This window comes from Carcharodon carcharias, chromosome 12, assembly GCF_017639515.1.
Source record: "Carcharodon carcharias isolate sCarCar2 chromosome 12, sCarCar2.pri, whole genome shotgun sequence".
Lineage (NCBI taxonomy): Eukaryota > Metazoa > Chordata > Chondrichthyes > Lamniformes > Lamnidae > Carcharodon > Carcharodon carcharias.
This window is the reverse complement of record NC_054478.1, coordinates 82,356,157-82,376,426: the sequence shown is the minus strand read 5'-3', so window position 1 is coordinate 82,376,426 and position 20,270 is coordinate 82,356,157. Positions and strand designations below refer to the sequence as shown.

Here is a 20,270-nt window from a genome sequence, read left to right as displayed (position 1 = left end):
AAGTTGGCCGTTGACATGAGTGATGCAGGCATTGGGGCTGTACTGTTGCCAGAAGATGAAACTGGAATTGGGAAACATATAGGGTATTTTTCATGAAAGTGGAACATGCAACAGAGAAAATATTCAATGATCGAAAAGAAGACCCTTGGCCTGGTGTTAGTGTTGCAGCATTTTGAGGTTTATGTTGAAAACAATTCGTCAGAAACAACTGTTTATACAGACCACAATGCTTTAAAATTTCTGGACAGATTTCGTGACTGAAGTGCGAGGCTGTTCAGATGGAGTTTATTATTGCAACCATTTAATTTACAGATTTTACATGTGGCAGGGCCTATAGTAGGTAGTGTGAGATGGGTTAAGAAAACAAAACTGTCCTTTTAAATTATGATGGTCATTTTCTCATAAGGAGGATGAAAGTATAATAATTTTCATAATATATTCCTGGGTTATTGTAAAGTAGGTTTATGGGGATAAGTATTTGGGTTTGTCTGTGTGTGATTTAATTACATTTGGAGTCAAGTAGACTGCAGGCTTTGACTCATCAACAGGAGGTAGGTGCTTGATATGCTTATGAGTAAACATGGATGCTGGCTTAGCATGTAAGGTGTGAAGGGAATTTGCATTTTTAGATAAGTGAAGGGAAATTTGGATTTCAAAGGGATCCCAGTCTGTTTACAACAAGCCAGAAAAGCAAGGCTAAGGAATATGTTTATTTTTCCCAAAGGTTACTGACAATAAATAATAGCAACATGAACGTTTTTGTATTGTGAGGGAGATACAGTTTCAAAGACCTTTGAAACATTAGAATTTACATATTAAAAAAGGAGAGAAACATACATAAAGGAGAATGAGGCTGTGTTAGGAGGAGGTCCTGTGAGATCTAACAGAAGTGTGTGAAATAGTCTTAATGAAACCCCCAGCTTTTGTGCATAAGCCTGCTGTCTACTGAAACTGAAGCTGGAAAAAAGTCATTTGGAATTCCACTGCCCAGGGCATTGTGTTAATTTGCTGGATCTGTTTAAAATCTGTTTTTGGACTGTTGCCTTAAAGAAGTTGTAACTGGGAGCCAGGCTAATTAGGAATTTTAGGAGTTATTGTAGTAGTAATTTGTATTTCTACGTATGTGCTTGAAATCTTTTCTTTTGAATAAATATTTTGATTTAGTTTTTAAGTCTTGGTGGACTTATTACTTCTGAATTAAAATCAATCTCAAAATAAATACAAATGACAAAACTGTTGTGATAGCACAGTCAAGTTTCCCTTCTGGATTTGGTTCACCCGGCACACATCATCTGCCGTGTCATAATAGTAGACTAATGGGGTGGTAATTGGTTGGTTTGGATTTGTCCCGCTTTTTGTGTACAGGACATACCTGGGCTATTTTCCACATAGCCAGGTAGATGCCAGTGTTGTTGCTAGACTGGAACAGCTTGGCTTGGGTCATTCCAAGTTCTGGAGTACGTCTTCAGTACTATTGCTAGAATATTGTCAGGGCCCATAGCCTTTGCATAATCTAATGCCTTCAGCCATTTCTTGATATCATGTGGAGTGAATCGAATTGGCTGAAGACTGGCATCTGTGATGCTGAGGACCACTGGAGGAGGCTGAGATGGATCAACAACTTTGCACTTCTGGCTGAAGATTATAGCAACTGCTTCAGCCTTATATTTTGTCCTGATGTGCTGGGCTCCCCCATCATTGAGCATGGGGATATTTGTGGAGCCTCCTCTTCCATTGAGTTGTTTAACTGCCTGCTAACATTCATGACTGGATGTGGCAGGGCTGCAGATCTTAAATCTGTTCCGGTGGCTGTGGGATCTCTTAGCTCTGTCTATCACTTGCTGCTTATGCTGTTTGGCATGCAAGTAGTCCTGTGTTATAGCTTCACCAGTTTGACACTTGGTGAGGCTCCTGGCATGTCCTCCTGCACTCTTCATTGAACCAAAGTTGATCTCCTGGCTTGGTGGTAATAGTAGAGTGGGGGATATGTCTTGCCATGAGGTTACAGATTGTGGTTGAGTACAATTCTGCTGCTGCTGATGGCCCACGGCACCTCATGGATGCCCAGTGTTGAGTTGCTAGTTCTGTTTGAGCTTTATCCCATTTAGCTCACTGGTACTGCCACACAACACGATGGAGAGTATCCTCAATGTGAAAATGTGACTTCATCTCCACAATGACTGTGCGGTGGTCAACCCTACCAATACTGACATGGTCAGGTGCATCTGCGGCAAGCAGGTTGATGAGGATGAGGTCAAGTATGTTTTTCCCTCTTGTTGGTTCCCTCACCACCTGCCACAGAACCAGTCTAGCAGCTATGTCCTTTAGGACCCGGTCAGCTCAGTCAGTAATGGTGCTACCGAGCCACTTTTGGTGATGGACATTAAAGTCCCTCAACCAGAGTACATTATGTGGCCTTGCCACCCTCAATCCATCCTCCAAATGATGTTCAACATGGAGGACCACTGATTCATCAGCTGAGGGAGGGCGGTATGTGGTAATCAGCAGGCGGTTTCCTTGCTCATGTTTGACCTGATACCATGAGATTTCATGGGGTCCAGAGTCAATGTTGAGGACTCCCAGGGCAACTCATTTCTGACTGTATACCACTGTGCCAGTGGGACAGGACGAAACCAGGGATGGTGATGAGGGTGTCTGGGGCACTATCTGTAAGATATGATTCCATGAGGAAGACTGTGTCAGGCTGTTGCTTGACTAGTCTGTGAGGCACTCTCTCGATTTTGGCATTAGCTCCCCAGATGTTATTAAGGAGGACTTTGCAGGGCCGACAGGGCTGAGTTTGCCGCTGTCATTTCTAGGTCAATTCTGGGTGATCCGTCAGGTTTCATTGTTTTTTTGAGACTTTATAGCAGCTTGATACAACTGAGTGGCTTGCTAGGCCATTTCAGAGACATTTAACAGGCAACCACATTGCTGTGGTTCTGGAGTCACATGTGGGCCAGACCACATAAGGACGGAAGATTTCCTTCCCTAAAGGACATTAGTGAACTAGATGAGTTTTTATAACAATCGACAATGGTTTCATGGTCATCATTAGACTTTTAATTCCAGATTTTTATTGCCTCCCCTGGGACATAGGTCACTGCTTATAAAGGGCCAAGTCAAGAATCAAATTCTGTTTATGGACAGGTAGTGAGAGGAGAAATCAAGGCTATGTAAACTACACCCCTTCCAGTCCATAACAGTGTTAAGATTGTGGTAAATCTTCACTGGAGTTTTGTGTTTGTAAGGGTGTGGCTGGGATAATAGGAATGATATGAGCTTGAATTATTTCTTGAGTTTGTAATGAGATTTTTCCAGCCTTTTTGTCTGGCATAATATAGTTCAATTTTTTCCTTGTTTAATAAATGTTTTATTTTTTATGTTAAAAGTTCACCAGTAAAATCCAGCAAATTTGTTCAGCAACTTTTCTCCACGGTTTCTAAATAAAAGAAAGTGTGGATCCATATAGGGCCTGCTTCCTACGGTCATAAAAGGCATGGCGACACAGAAAGCAGATGTGTTGGTTATTATCTCCAAAATTCCTTAGATTGTGGAAAGGCACCAGCGGATTGGAAAGCACCTTTATTCAAGAAAGGAGGGGGGCAGAAAGCAGGAACTATTGGCCAGTTAGCCTAACATCTGTAATAGGGAAAGTGCTGGACTCCATTATTAAGGACATTATTGCAGGTTACTTAGATAATCACAATTTGATCAGGCAGAGCCAAAATGGCTTAGAGTTTTTTGATGAAGTAACATTCAAGGTGGATAAAGGTGAAGCGGTACAGATGGTGTACTTGGATTTCCAAAAGGCATTTGATAAGGTGCCATATCAAAGGTTACTACACAAGATAAGAACACATGGTGTAGGGGGTAACATATTAGCATGGATAAAGGATTGGTTGGCTAACAGGAAGAAGAGAGGGATTGGCAAATTGTAACTAGTGGAGTGCCACAGGGATCAATGCTGGGACCTCAACTATTTACAATCTATATCAATGACTTGCTAAAGAGACCAAATGTATGGTAGCTAAATTTGCCAAAGACACCAAGATAGGTGGGAAAATAAGTTGTCAAGAGGAGGTAGAGAGTCTGCAAAGGGATATGGACAGGTTGAGTAGTTATTTGGCAGATGGAATAAATGTTGGTAAATGTGAACTTGTTCACTTTGGCAGGAAGAATAGAAAAGCAGCATACTATTTAAATGGAGAAAGATTGCAGACCTCGATGGTACATAGGGATCTAGGTGTCCTGGTACATTAACCATGTAAAGTTAGTAGGTACAGCAAGTGATTAGGAAGGCAAATGGAATGTTGGTATTTATTGCAAGAGGAATGGAATATAAAAGTAGGGAAGTTTTACTGCAACTTTACAGGGCCTTGGTGAAATCACAGCTGGAGTACTGCAGATAATTTTGCTCTCCTTATTTTAAAAAAACATAATTGTTTTAAAAGCAGTTCAGAGAAGGCTCACTGGATTTGTTCCTGGGATGAAGGGGTTCTCTTATGAAGAAAGGCTAAACAGATTAGGCCTATACCCCTTGGAGTTTAGAGGAATGGGAGGTGATCTTATTGAAACATGTAAGATCCTGAGGGGACTTGATAGGTTGGATACCCAGTGGATGTTTCCTCTTGTGGGAGAAACTAAAACTAAGGGACATAGTGTAAAAATAAGAGGACTCACTTTTAAGACAGAGATAAGGAGATTTTTTTTTCTCCCAAAAGGTCGTTGGTGTGTGGAATTATCTTTCCCAGAACTTAGTGGAGGCTGGGTCATTGAATTTATTCAAGGCAAAGTTAGAAAGATTTTTGTTAGGCAAGGGAGTCAAGGATTATAAAGAGCAGATAGGAAAGTGGAGCTGGGACCACAACCAGATCAGCCATGATCTTATTCAATGGTGGAGCAGGTTCAAAGGGCCAAATGGCCTCAATCCAACTACAACCTCATTTCACTTTTGTGTTTTTTTCTCCTTAAAGCTACATTACAGTATTTTACACTTAAAATAAAGATGCCAACTTGAAGATTTCTTAACAATATTCCAATAATACATACAAATTAAGGATTTTCATTGCTAAACTTATGCACAGTACAATTTGATAACTTAAGCCTTATTAATTATACAAATGTGTCAATTTAGTCTAACAGTAGGCTTGCACATTGTGAGAGTCCACACAGAATGTAATCTTTAAGTGAAGCAGAGCTACAGGGCAGGGTATCGAACAAAATACGTTTAGAACACAGAAGGAGGCCTTTTAGCCCATCATGACTGGATGGTTCAGTGACAAGTGTGAATTGATTACCCTTTGTTATTGCCTTGTCAACTATTAAAAATATTCACCCCAACAAAATCCGGAATAATTTTAACAACTTCTACTGAATCTCTTTTTAACTCTCCTGCAAAAATACTCCTCATATCTCAAGCTTTCCATCCCTTGTACAACCTAGCAAATCTATTCTGTACATTCATTAAAGCTTAAATGTTGTTCCTATAATGGGGCAACAAGAGCTCCATGCTGTATTCTGAATGTTGGCTAACCAATGTTTTGTATAAATCCATCATTACTTCATCAGTTTTGTACTACATGCAACTATTTATAAAGTCCCAAATTTTTATTGATTTTATCTGTCTGCCCTCGTACTTTAAAAAAGTTAGCATTTGAATCCTAGGTTTTTATGTTCATCCATATTCTTTGATGTCTTTTCATTGTGCATATATTTCCATTTCTTGTTTACCCTCCCACCCCACACTGAAGTTAATGGATTGGTGAGGTTTCAAAAAAAAAGGCCCAGAATTTCCTGGGGAATTTCAGTATTACTGCAACATTGGAGTGGAGCGATGCCCCTATTTTGAGAAAATATGAGTGCAACTGATTTATGCTAGTGTTACACAGAAACATTTCAGTGCACAAACTTCCTTGATCATTTGCAGCAGCCCTGACTTATGTCTGCTGAAATCCCACTTTCTCCATTAATATTTGCAACTCGCAAGAGGATAGAACTGTGTAAATGCACTGCTTTTACACCAGTTCTGAGTCAACAGTTTACTGCCAAAATGTGAGGCACAACAGGGCCTGTCCTCTGATGTTTTATAGCAATAGTTTAGCATTTTTAAAAGCCTCCTTACTGAGACCTGCCTGTATTTTTCTATATCTTTGAATGCACTTTTATACCATTAGAATCTGTTATATTAAAAAGAACATTGTGCTTTATGTGTGGAAATGATGATTTAATGCCTTCACCTTTAATTTTCAGAACAATGATAAAGTGGGTCTCACAGAAAGAAGATTGATAGGAAATTTCGCCGTAAGCTGCTGTCAGTAAATTTGACTTAGAAACTGGTGTAATATTTTGGAATGGTATTCTTTTGAGGAAATTCCATGCTAACCATTCACTTGCCCACCCTCACCTTTTATTCCTTGTGTAAATGACTCAAAAGAACTAATATATGTCAGGGAATTATTCCAGCATTCGTCCCTCCGTAACTGGGTGTAAATCAGTCCCATTGTAAATCATGTATTTTCTCCTTAGTTTAATTTTCATTCGAAATTCCGTGATCCACATTTATCATGTAAACTTGTCACGCTGTAATGACACCACCCAGTCAGGAGTGGCGCTGAATAGCTCTGTTGGAAGGGAGAGTATTTACAGTAGGGCAAGTTTTGGAAAACTAGTTACCACACTGGGCATAGGAATTTATAATAGAAAACATTGACAGGAAGTAATGCAAATGTTCAGCGTACTCATATTCTATCGGCGCACTGTAGTTCCTCAGGCGGCCGCCGTCACCAATGTTAGGTAAAGGCAAATATTTCTGGTGCTCTGGAATTTTAGTTTGAAATGCTGCAGGTTTTGTGGACTCGGTTATCTTGTGAGGTTTTGTTTTTGTTCTGGGTGCTCGGCCAGCCTGAGTTTGCTGGCTGCTCAAGCAGACTTGTCCTCGTGGCCAGCATTCCTGTGGTGGCGACAGACTCGCGCCCCCACAACACACGCTGCTCCCTCAGAAAAAAAAATAACATTACGAGAGAGAAATAAAATATAACCCCGCCCGTTTGAAAAGCTGCCGGCCGAGGAGAATTCGCACTTTAATTCTCTTCTTTTGTTTTGCTCAGTTTGAAGTTTGCCTTCCGAAGCCAGCTGCAAACATTACATCACTGACAGAGCCCAGGGACCCGGATTCACTCACAACTTTCAGGAATGGCTCGGCTCAAGTTTTAACAGGAAATGTCTGACCCTTCAACTGGCCGGAGCCGAGCTGACGGTGAGTAGTAACCGAGGCTGACAGCCGTGACTCTGGCCGCTGACACTCAGCTGGAACCAAACAAGAACTTTCAGCCTCTTGTCAGATCCATTCTAGGTGTGGCTTCTCAAAGAGCGTCTGCGGAAGTCTCCCGCTACAGATGTAGGCACGGCTCGGTGAATTTCAACAGTTTATTTTTCTCTCCAGCTGCGGGGGATAGAAAGATTTGTGAGTATTTGTGTTGTGTGGGACGCACGATGGATTGGTGTCAAGGAAGGGTTGTTTCCTGCGGTTTTAATTATATTGCATGATATGTAGATTGCATCATTTAATAACAGACTGTAGCTACAGTGATGCTGTTGTCAAATTCAGCAAATGTGTATTCGCTCAATTGTTTTTGAAGGGGAACTCATTTTAGGCGCTTAGCTTTGCTTCATTACATTGTTTCGTCCTGCTCTATTTGTCAGCGACGAATATTTATTTTCATTTGAACGTTCCAAATTGTGAATTTTGACTTTCAAATACAGGAGGGCGGGCGGTCCCTTTACTGGACTGATGAAGAACTTGGATGGTACCTACCACGAGCGCAACGTTCGAATACGCCCCATTCTGTCTTCCCTTTCACCCTACGTTGCCCTTCCCAGGACTATCATTACCTTTCGGCTGCAACCCAATCCTCTATCCTCTCCATCACCACCAGCAAAAAAACAGTGCACGTTTTAAACTCCTGCCTTTACTGTTAAGCTCAAGTTCAATGGGAATCTTTGCCAGGACACCACCTATTACTTCTGCAGAAGCACATTTCATCCTATGCATAGGTGTGAACTGTATAAAACTTTGCAAGAATGTGGGGAAAAAATGATATTTTGAAAGCTGGCACGTTTTTGCCCTCTGTCAGACGCTGCTTAAGGAGACCCTCATTTGGGAACTAATCCAAATTTTTGATTCATTGGATGTGTGATGGCTTAACCTTGAGACAACTTATAGGTTCAGCAAATTTGTAATCTTCCATACTAGGCATTTTTATTTACCTTCTGGCACTGTAACATGAACACACCCTAATATTAGAGTAACATTAGGCAAACTTGTGGATCATCCTCATTTACGTATTATTAACCTTGTACTATAAAAAAACAAATTTTAAGTCAGATATTTTACTTAACTAATTCTCCAGTCTTTTCCAGTGTCAGATCAATTTTTAGCCTTGCTTTTGCTTAATTTGCCTCTCTTTTGTAACTTAAAAAACACTTTACAATTGACAGCATCAGTGGTCTCGCTGTCAGTTTTCAAGATGGGAGCCACACAAAAAGCCATCCTCAAATTGATTGAAAGTTTTTGCCAATCAAGGACTAATCATTGAAGAACATTTTCATTGGTGTGATTTTTGAGCATCATATGATACTACTTGTCAATTGAAACACTTGTTGCGTTGTGTCCTGTTGATGTAGATTTTACATAGTGGGATTTAGCACTCCCACGTGAGGTATGACAGTAGTTGGATGTGCAGTAGACCTCTTTTTACTCTGTCCATTAATGAATCTTAGAGTGGCCTGTGATGTAACTACATGGATTCAGTAGTACAAATCATCTTTACTGTGTCTGTGAGTCAGATTGGACTCTTAATACTGATCTAATAGACAGTTTTGGGCACTCAGTCTGTACTACCCTGGGATGGATCCAGACTGCACAAACTCAGGCTGTCTTAGGCCAATATATTGGACTGGGTTTGAGCCCAGATTTAAGGTGGGGAAGGCAGCTAATTAATCATTGAACTTTTCAATTCCCATGAAAAATTGTTAATAGGTTTTTAGGCTACCAACATAACTATGTTTCCCAAAGTGAATAAGTTCCATTGGAGCCCGTTAAGTGCTTGTCAATGATCATAGATGCCAGAAAAAAAGAGAGGTTTTAGCTAATTTTAGTACCTGGGTGCTGATTGCAAACAGTGGTTCACTTCCAAAACAAGTACGTACTGAAGTTGGCCTCTACTTGTTTAGGAAGTGAACTGTGGGTCACATTTACATCCATGAGGTAAAGTTGCGCTAAACTTCATTTACTGTAGTACTATCCTCACCACATATATTGACATGTTGGGACAACAATAGTTTTTTTCACCATTTAGTTTGTTGATGTGTGCAAGGCAAAGTTGACAGATTCCTGTTGCTGTTTTGCCAAGCCTGTTCTTTTCAGTGTTACTTTAATTTTCTCCCTGAATGTTTTTCAACACAGTTCTTAAGTAAAAAGGCACTTTCTCCTTAGGATTCATGGATGACATCTCTCTTTCAACCTCTCATTCTGGTATCCCAGACCTCCTCAAACATAGCCACAGCCGTACAGAATCCTGAGATTATTAGGCAGGTGACAACTAAAGACAAAAAGACTACAATCCCAAAAGACAAAGCACCCGCGCACCATGACTTTCTTTGTGTTTCTCCTCCTCCTTATTTACTTTCACAAAATGTGAAGATAAGGGCCCATTGACACAGTTAATAATGAAATAAGGTCTTTAATACTGCCAGAGGCTTAAAAATTTGGAACATTACGTGTGCTCAATTGATGTGTACGTCAACGTAAATGGTAAGCATTTGGTATTAATTTATAGAGATGGGATCGGGATTGCATTTGTTTGTTGAAATATGCTGGATGTTGACATAAATGGGTTCAAGGTAACTGGATAGAACTGTACAAATATTTTACATACTCATTAGTGGCATCAAGAGAACTGCCTGTTGTGTTAGTGTGCAAAATAAGCTATATACTCAAACGAATCTCCGAAGGCAGTATTCAGTTGTAAATTCAAGACTTTAAAAATATACTATAGTAGCTGTGCCTTTCTTCTCCATGGTAATCATATTTATGCCCTTAAAAATCATTCTATAACAACCATTTATTTAGTGACATTCTTGTATATGTTATTTGAAAATCCCAGTGCTTTTTAAAAATATTTTGTGCTAAGCTATGTGAAATTAAAATGTGAAAGCCTTACACAGCAGAGATTGTTTCCAAAAGTGGGGGCAGAGCTGGCAGAACGTGAACTGATCCGAAACGACTTTACGAGCAAACAAAAATGACAGACAGATAAAGAGCAGCAAGTCGAATGAGTCTGACCCATTCAGTCATGTTGCAGATAAGCAACATGACCCTCCATTCTCCTGACTTACCAGCAGTCATGTAATATCCTGAGACCACCAAAAACAGGTTTACAAAATAAAGCTCCAGGTCAATTTAGGGCAAAAAGAGTCCTAAGACTTTTGGAAGGAAGAATGAGGAGTGGTGATATAAACCATTCCCAGGGGAAGACAGTGGTGTAGTGGTAATGTCATTGGACTACTAATCCAGAGGCCCAGGCCAAAGCTGTGGGGACAGGGGTTCTCATCACAGCAGCTGATAGAATTTGAATTCAGTTTTTAAAAAAATCTGGAATTGAAAGTTAGCCTCAGTAATGATTCCCATGAAACTATCATCAATTGTTATAAAAACTCATCTGTTTCACTAATGCCTTTTGGGGAAGGAAATCTGCCATCCTTGCCCTGTCTGGCCTACATGTGACTTCAGACCCACAGTAATGTGATTGATTCTTAAATGCCCTCTGAAATGACCGAGCAAGCTGCTCAGTTCAAGGGCAATTAAGGAAGGGCAACAAATGCTGCCCTTACCAGCGACACCCACATCCCATGAAAGAATAAAGAAAAAAAGGTAGATTTGAAAGGGGTGCAGGATCAAAGACCTTGATGTTCACATATACAAATCCCATGAAGCAGGCAGGGTAAATTGTAAGGCTGTTTCCTTTTTATAAAATGGCATACAAGATCCTTGGCTTTGTAAATAGAAGTAGAGATTATAAAATCAAGCAAGTTATGCCAAACCTTTGTAAATTGTTGACTTGGCTTCAGTTTGTGTATTGTCCATTCTGAACATGACACTTCAAGAATGATATCAAGGCCTTGAAGAGAATGCCAAAGAAATTTACTAAAATGGTATCAGGGATGAGGGGCTTCAGTTATGTAGAGAGACTAGGGAAGTTGAGATTGTTCTTAGAGCAGAGAACGTTGAGAGGAAATTTAATAGAGGGATTCAAAATTGTGAAGTGTTTTGATAGAGTCGATAGGTAGAAACTGTTTCTAATGGCAGGAGGTCACTAACTGGAGGACAGAGATTTATAATAATTGACAAAAGAATCATAAGGGAGATGAGAAGAACATTTTTACTCGGTGAGTTTTTTTGAGCTGTAACGCGCTATGTGAAAGGATGATGGAAGCAGACTCAATAGTAACTTCCGCAAGGAAATTGGATAAGTAACTTAAAAATGAAACTTTTTCAGGGTCATAGGGAAAGAGGAGTGGAACTAATTGGATAGCTCTTTCAAAGGGCCAACAAAATCACAATGGGCTGAATAGCCTCCTTCCATGCCTTAAGATTCCGTGATTCTAAGATATTTTTCTCTACCGTCCAAAGGTAATTAAAAATAAGTTCAAGAAAGCGACAGTGGCCATGAGATGTTTCTTTAACTTCCCATTTCCCTTTTGTATGCAGCATTGTCAGTCTCCTGCAGGAATATGTTCAGTTCCATTTTGATCATTTGCAGTGGATCAGCATCTATTGCATGAGCTGCAAAGTTATTCCAAAGGTTTAAGATTCTCTCCAACAAAAAAACCTCCTGACATCTAACTTAGTTATGTAATTTGTACCCTTCATTTTTCCTAATTTATCTAATTCAAAACTCTTTATTTCTCTTTTTGTACCTTATTTGACATTGAATCCACCCACTCTAACATAGGCCTCCTTCTCAGTTCTTCTGGTTATTTCTTATAGCTTCAGTTGGATTGGTTAAGGAATATTCTGTTGGGTTTCCATGTTTACTCAGGTCTCAGGAGCCCTGTTTCCCTTGTTGTGATGTTATCAGCTCAAACTTTCAGTAATTTAGTGAGCAAGAGTATTTTGAGCAGAAAGATGCAGGGGCAAGTCTAACTATATACAGCAAAATCCATCCCATTGTTTTTTGTTCACTCTTTTGCTGTGGCTGCAGCTGGAGTATATTTTTTAAAACCAATTTTATTTTAAGATTAATAGGAAATTTTCATCAGTTAGAAAGCAGAGGAGGTTTTAAAAATGCACTAGCTGTTGAAATTATCAGCAATAATATGCATTAACCCCAATGTCAGCATCACAAAGGAAATTAGACAAAATCTATAAATGGGTAGAAAAGCAGATGAAAGATAACATTAATGTGAAGTCATGCACAATGCCAAAAAATGGATAATATGCATATATCTATGAATACTGTATAACTGGCTAAAGCTGATGTTGAAAACACTTATAGTATTAGTCTCTGCACTTAACATTTCTAGTTGATGCAGAACAATGTTAATCAAAGCAAACAGAATGCTGAACAACATTGCTAAATTAGTTACATAAAAATTGGTGGATATAATACCAAAAATGTGCATTGCTCTGTTCATACTGCATCTTGAGCAGTGTATCCAGTTAGTCACCCAAGCACAAAAAAATTCAAATTCTCTGTAGGGGTACAAATAAGTCAATTGAGCTAGCTCTTCCGCCTGAGAGGACTGAGCTTTTTGGATCAAAAAGTAGGACACTGTAGCATTAAAAATAAAAGATGTTAATGGACTTGAATAAAAATATGTAAGATTATAAATAGTAAAGTAAAAGCTTAAGCCAGAGCACTACTTTATGGCAGTAGGACATTGGGACTTGGGTTCACACTAGCGAAAAGCAAATTTAGGTCTTGTGAGAATTTCTTCACAAAACAGGCAATTAATGCTTCGCGCAGACTTTTGAGTAGTGTAATAGAAGTGAAAACCTTAGTTATTCAGAGTTGTCTTTCATGGTATATATCAATGATTTAGACTTAAACACTGGGGGCATTACTAAGAACTTTCCAGATGATACAGAAAATTGTATGGGTGGTTAATAGTGAGGAAGAAAGCTGTAGACTGCAGGAAGATATCAACGGACTGGTTGGGTGGATAGAAAACTGGCAAATGCAATTCAATCTGGAGAAGTGTGAGGTAATGCATTTCGGGAGGGCAAAGAAGACAATGGAACGCACAATAAATGATGGGATCACAGAATCACATGGTGCAGAAGAGGCCCTTTGGCCTATTGAGTCTACACTGACATGTGAGAAACACCTGACCTACCTACCTAATCCCTTTTACTGGCACTTGGCCCATGGCCTTGAATGTTATGATGTGCCAAGTGATTATCCAGGTACTTTTTAAAGGATGTGAGGCAACCTGCCTCTACCACCCTCCCAGGCAGCGCATTCCAGACCATCACCACCCTCTGGGTAAAAAAGCTTTTCCTCACATCCCCCCCTAAACCTCCTGCCCCTCACCTTGAACTTGTGTCCCTTCGTGACTGACCCTTCAACTAAGGGTAACAGCTGCTCCCTATCCACCCTGTCCATGCCCCTCATAATCTTGTACGCCTCGATCAGGTCGCCTCTCAGTCTTCTCTGCTCCAACGAAAACAACCCAAGTTTATCCAACCTCTCTTCATAACTTAAATGTTTCATCCCAGGCAACATCCTGGTGAATCTCCTCTGCACCCCATCCAGTGCAATCACATCCTTCCTATAATGTGGCGACCAGAACTGGACACACTATTCCAGCTGTGGCCTCACCTAGGTTCTACACAACTCCAACATGACCTCCCTACTTTTGTAATCTATGCCTCAATTGATAAAGGCAAGTATCCCAAATGCCTTTTTCACCACCCCACTAACATGCCCCTCCGTCTTCAGAGATCTATGGACACACACACACCAAGGTCCCTTTGTTCCTCAGAACTTCCTAGTGTCATGCCGTTCATTGAATACTTTCTTGTCAAATTACTCCTTCCAAAGTGTATCACCTCACTTTTCAGGGTTAAATTCCATCTGCCAGGTAACTGCCCATTTGACCATTCCATCTATATCTTCCTGTAGTCCAAGGCACTCAACCTCACTGTTAACTACCCAGCCAATCTTTGTGTCATCTGCAAACTTACTAATCCTACCCCCCACATAGTCATCTATGTCATTTATATAAATAACAATTAATAGGGGACCCAGCATAGATCCCTGTGGTACGCTACTGGACACTGACTTCCAGTCACTAAAGCATCCTTCTGTCATCACCCTCTGCCTCCTACAATTAAGCCAATTTTGAATCCACCTTATCAAATTACCCTGTATCTCATGTGCATTTGCCTTCTTTATAAGTCTCCCACGTGGGATCTTGTCAAAGGCTTTGCTGAAATCCATATAAACTACATCAACTGCACTACCCTCAACTACACATCTGGTCGTCACTTCAAAAAATTCAGTCAAATTTTTTAGGTATGACCTCCCTCTGACAAAGCCATGCTGACTATCTCTGATCAAACCTTGTCTCTCCAAGTGGAGATACATTCTCTCCTTCAGAATTTTCTCCAATAGTTTCCCTACCACTGATGTGAGACTCACTAGCCTGCAGTTCCCTGGCTTATCTCTATAACCCTTCTTAAATAGCAGAACAACATTAGCTTTCTCCAGTCCTCTGGCACCTCCCTTGCACTTGGGGGTCTGGAAATCCTTATACCAGGAAAATTAAAATCAGCAACCATGAGTCGGAACTGATGTTGCAAGTTTTGGCTAAGTTGGTTGCATTCTGGTTTCTGAATTAGAAGATTATGTTTCAAGTCCCACTTGAGGAAATAAAAATTTGGGTTAGAGCCCTTGCAATCTCCTCCCTTGCCTCCCTCATCAGTCTGAGACACAAATCATCTGGACCTGGAGATCTGTCCACTTTTAACCCTGCCAACACCTCCAATAACTTGTCACTCCCTATATCAATTTGCTCAAGAACCTCGCAGTCTCTCTCCCCGAGTTCCATACCTTCATCCTCATTCTCTTGGGTGAAGACGGATATGAAGTATTCATTCAACACTCTACTGATGTCCTCTGGCTCCACCCATAGATTGCCTCCTTGGTCCCTAATGGGCCCTACTCTTTCCCTGGTTACCCTCTTCCCATTGATATACTTATAAAATATCTTGGGATTTTCCCTACTTTTACCAGCCAGAGCTTTCTCATAGCCCCTCTGATGGGAGGCTGAGAAGTGTTGAATAACGGGAGGACCTTAGAGTGCATGTCAGCAGATTCCTGAAAGTAACAGTACAAGTTGATAAAGTGGTTAAAGAGGCATATGTGATATCATCCTTTATCAGCAAAAACATTGAATATTAGAGCAGGGAGGTTATGAAGTAACTGTGTAAAACACTAGTTAGGCCACACCTAGAGTGCTGTATGCAGTTCTGATCACCACATTACAGAAAAGATGCATTCACACTCAAGAGGGTACAGAGGAGATTTAGAAGAATGTTGCCAGGGCTGAGAATCTTTTTAGTTATAAGGTTGGACAGGCTGAGATTGTTTACTTTGAAACAGAGGCAGTTCAGGGGAGATTTAATTGAGGCGTACAAAATTATGAGGGGCCTATGGGAAACTTCCATTTCCCTTAGCAGAGATCAATAACCAGAGCACATAGATTTAAAGTAATTAACAGAAGGATTAGAGGAGAAATCTTTTCACCCCAAGGGTGGTGGAGATCTGCCTGAAAGAGTGGTAGAGGCAAAAACCCTCATTGCATTTAAAAAATACTTGGATATACACTTGAGGTATTGCAACTCACAAGGCTATGGACCAAAATCTGGAACATGGGATGAGACTGGATAGCTCTTTCTCATCCTGCTGAGGATATGATGAGTGGAATGGTAAAGTTAGTGTTAGGACTGAAGTTTCTTGCTCTGGATTAATGAGTCAAATCGCTATTTTGATTTGTGTTTATCTTGTACGGTCTTTATTACTTTGGTATTTGGATTTTCTGTACTCAGTCTTTCCTAAATTAATCTCCAGCCCAGGCTAAAGGGGAAGCTCTTAAGATGTTGCTCTTAAACTAGTAACATGGATGATAAGGTGATCATTATTTCTCTCTTGCACTTGGGGGTCTGGAAATCCTTATACCAGGAAAATTAAAATTAGCAACCATGAGTCGGAACTGATGTTGCAAGTTTTGGCTAAGTTGGTTGCATTCTGATTTCTGAATTAGAAGATTATGTTTCAAGTCCCACTTGAGGCCTTAAAGCACATGATCTAAGTTTATATTCTAGTGCAGTGCTAATCAGAATGAAGCATTGTAAATAGTGCTTGTTACAATTTTTTGCTTGCATATATTTCTCATGCTAAATACAAAAGGCCACTAATCTCTTGCTGCCAATGAATTTGGGCTTACACCCACAATGTCTGATAAATTGGCATTGAACCAAACACCCTTGTTGCTGCATTTCCTTACTACACTTCAGATAACAGAAAAAATAAACATTTCTTCAAGACCATGCTGCTAGAAATAATTTATAAATTACATTATAGTAATAAATTATACTCTAATTGGTTCAAACCCAGAAGGTATGACATTTTACACTTTAAATTATTACTTTATTAAATCAACCTTAAATAACATGGATGCAGTAAATATCCTCCAATCCCACTGTCTCCACAGTAACCAACCAGGACTCATAAAATGGAGCTATTTTGCTCAGAGTTTGGACTTTGAATTTGAATTTTGTAACCTAACCATGTGCAAGTGTACCTAATTTCCCAGAATTTATCAATACTATATAATCCGCTATATCAAGGGAATTATTTTTTGACTTTTAATGATTTCTACTCAGGAGCTTTTATTCAATTCATTTTGACTAACAAGAACAAATTTCAAAAGCTTAATTTAAGTAAAGTTTAAATTAAATGCTTTTCTAAAATGTTGAATGTGTGAGATAAGAAAGAAAACTGATATTGTACTGTTCACATACTTGAAGCTGTTGTTTTATGTTCCATAAACTAAAGAAAATGTATTGAGCTGTGTTGTGATGATCCTTGTGCTTTGGGGAAAGATCTGTATTTTCTTTTGGGAAGGTCCCTTTAATTCCAAAGTGAAACTGGGAGTATTCTGGACTTCCTAGCAAACATGTTTCAAAAATTCCCCATGAGGCCTGAAGTTGCTTTGGGGACGGAAGATAAAAAGTAAAGAGTAAATAGAAAGCTAATTCGATATCAAATTACAGCTGATCTGAACAGACAATTCAGGACACATCCTGGTGAAAAAGCAACGTGAATACTCTGAGAATAGAGCAGGAAATCTGTTACTGTGTGAGTAGCACAGTTGGAAAGGACAGAGATTGGAAGACAGGGAAAGCCGGAATTGTGGATAGGACAAGATCCCCTCTGTTTCAGTTTTTCCAGAGCCAACCATACCATTTGAAGGGATCTCTGTGAATTCTGTGCCATAAAAACTGTTGTAAACCTAGCTGGTGAGGTTCTGCAGGAGTGTGTATCTGAAAGTGATTCAAGGGCCAAATCCATTAAATGAGAAATAAGAGATCTGATGTATTGGAGGCTTAGCTGGAAAGACTGAGAGATTGCACATGGTGCCATATTTGTTTGGGAATAGGTGCAAGTGCTTGTAACTATGTGAGGTGTGTCTTTGTTACATTAATTATTTAAAATCAAATTTAACCTTTTATTTGAAGTATACGTTGTCTGTTAATTAATGTTTGAATTTTGTTGATTTAGTTGGTTTGTTACAGTAAAAGTTTTTAAAAAGGGAAATCTTCTCCATTGATTTTCTTTCCGTTTGCGTCATGGGACTCCTTTCTTCTAGAAAGTTGTCTGTCTCTATGGGAATCATAACAGAGAGAAAAGAGGATAAAAGCACTTATCTTCATGTTAGTCTGATTTTCAAAATTATAATTATTGAGTCCCAGGTCAGTTAATCATTTCACCTCATCATGGCGTCTGTTGAAGAATCATACGGACTTGATACGTTAACTGTCTTCCTCTCTGCAGATGCTGTCAGACCTGCTGAGTTTTTCCAGCTATTTTTGTTTTTGTTTCAGATTTCCAGCATCCGCAGTATTTTGCTTTTATCTTAATCATTTCACCTGTTTTGTAAACAAAAAAATTTATTGCTGATGGTTTGTATCTTCGACACCACATTCTAATTTCTAACAACTATGAGACCAGGCAGATACACATTGGGCTGGATTTTTGTTTGCAGTGCAGGAAGATATAGAGATGGGCATGATGGCGATTTTGCATTGCCAAGTGGAACACGAGTCTTCCAACTCACTCCCACCTTCCACTGATTTTGGTGGAGGTGCATACCCGGGTCACGGAAATCTGTTGAAAGTGGAGTGTCATCAATTAAACCAGTTAACAGGCCAATTGAGAGCTCTTTGCAGGGCTGTATGATATCTTGGCGGTGAGGCACAGGAAACATGTTGGGTCAGCAGCATATCCAAGGAAAAGAGCTGACTGCACAGTGGGGAGCCATTCATTCCTGATGCTGCATAAATGGAAGAATGAGCAGTGAGCAATTGATGCATTGGCCATTGCATGAGTAGAGTTTGCAGGGTGGTTCAGTTAGAGGCACTGGTGCAATTGTGGGGAAGTACATATGCAGGAGTCAGTGAGGTGCTGATGAGGAACCCAGGCAGTCATTGCCATGGAGCTGGTGACAAGCAAGCCCATCCCTGGATATGGAGCTCACTACTTTGAGGTGGCGATGGATTTGAGTGGCATATTGTAAGCAGCCGCCCATCATAGGATCAAGAACATGACATGCCCTGTATGAGAGGGCATCAGAGTACATTGTGTCTGTGTGGTCCCATCTGTCTGGATGTCAGAAAGCTGTAGATTTGCCTTCCTGGCAGGCTTCCCTCAATAGGGCTTTGTCGACTGCACCTAGCTGTTCACCAAGGCCCTGGCAGAGCAGCCAGGAATATTTATCAATAGGAAGGGATTCCACTCTCTCAATGTACAGCTGGTGTGCAACCACCACAAGCATTTTCTGCAGGCGTGTGCAAGGTCTCCTGGCAGTTGTCATGATGCCTTCATCCTGAGGCAGTCACAGATGATGTAGCTGTTCATGTCACTAGAGAGATTATGTGGATGCTAGGGGACAAAAGCTATCCATTGAAGAAGTGGCTAAATCGCTATAACATTTACCGTCTCAGCACAAGGGTCACTATTGATCAAGTCATCACACTCCTGAAGATGTGATTCCAGAGTCTTGACCAGACAGGGCATCCTCAGGTACACTTCCTCAAGGGGTTCTTGCATAATGGTGATATACTGTGTTCTTCATAACATGGCCCTCCAGAGAGGAGTGGACCGTGAGGAGAAAAAAAGAGGAGAAGGCATACATTTTCAGAGGAAGAAGATGTGGAGGAGCATGGTGATCATGCATTGCGAGGCCTTCAGTGATCTGGCTGAGGCATCAAAGCATTAATCAGGATGGAGGAGAAGCTTGGGCCACACTAATGCATGCATGATTCTCATAAGGATGGCTCATCCTGGATGGCATTTGGCCCATTATCAAACTTTTTTCAAAAGGAGAGACCGTGGCCAAGACCCCTTTCACTCAGAGCTGTCTGCTGTTTCATAGAAACATCCTTTAGAATAGATTCTAGCATTTTCCCTGCTACTGATGTCAGGCTAACAGACCTGTAACTCCCTGTTTTCTCTCCCTCCTTTCCTAAATAGTGAGGTCACATTTGCTACCCTCCAATCTGCAGGCACCATTCAAGAATCTGTAAAATTCTGACTACCAACGCATCCACTATCTCTACAGCCACCTTTTTTAATGCTCTGGGACGTAGATAATCAGGTCCAGGGATTTGTCAACTTTCAGCCCTGTTAATTGCTTCAGCATTGCTTTTTTATCCATATTAAGTCCTTTCACACCCTCAATCTCACTAACCTCTTAGCTCCCCAATATTTCAGGCAGGTTTCTTGTATCTTCCTCCATGAAGACAGACACATAGTTTTTGCTTAGTTTCTCTGCCATTTCCTTATTACCTATTATAAATTCTCCATTCTCTGCCTATAATGAGCATACATTATTCACATTAGTCTTTATTAACCTTTTCCTTTTTTGCATATCAATAGAATCTTTTACAGTCCGTTTTCATATTCCTCAGTAATTTAATTTCA

The 20,270-nt window shown here is 40.2% G+C and overlaps 1 protein-coding gene across 3 annotated transcripts in view; it reads left to right on the top strand.

Annotated features, from left to right (window-relative positions):
- Window positions 1–6,656: 6,656 nt before the first annotated feature.
- Window positions 6,657–20,270, top strand: part of wipf1b (WAS/WASL interacting protein family, member 1b) — a 117,006-nt gene continuing 103,392 nt past the window's right edge. Inside the window, exons 1-2 of one of the 3 annotated variants that reach the window (XM_041201488.1) lie at window positions 6,657–6,795; window positions 7,110–7,465. The gene's annotated coding sequence lies outside the window, so the exon portion shown is untranslated. Of the gene's footprint in view, window positions 6,796–6,949; window positions 7,466–20,270 lie in introns of those variants that run through there. The other 2 variants (XM_041201492.1, XM_041201490.1) reach the window with 2 other exon arrangements.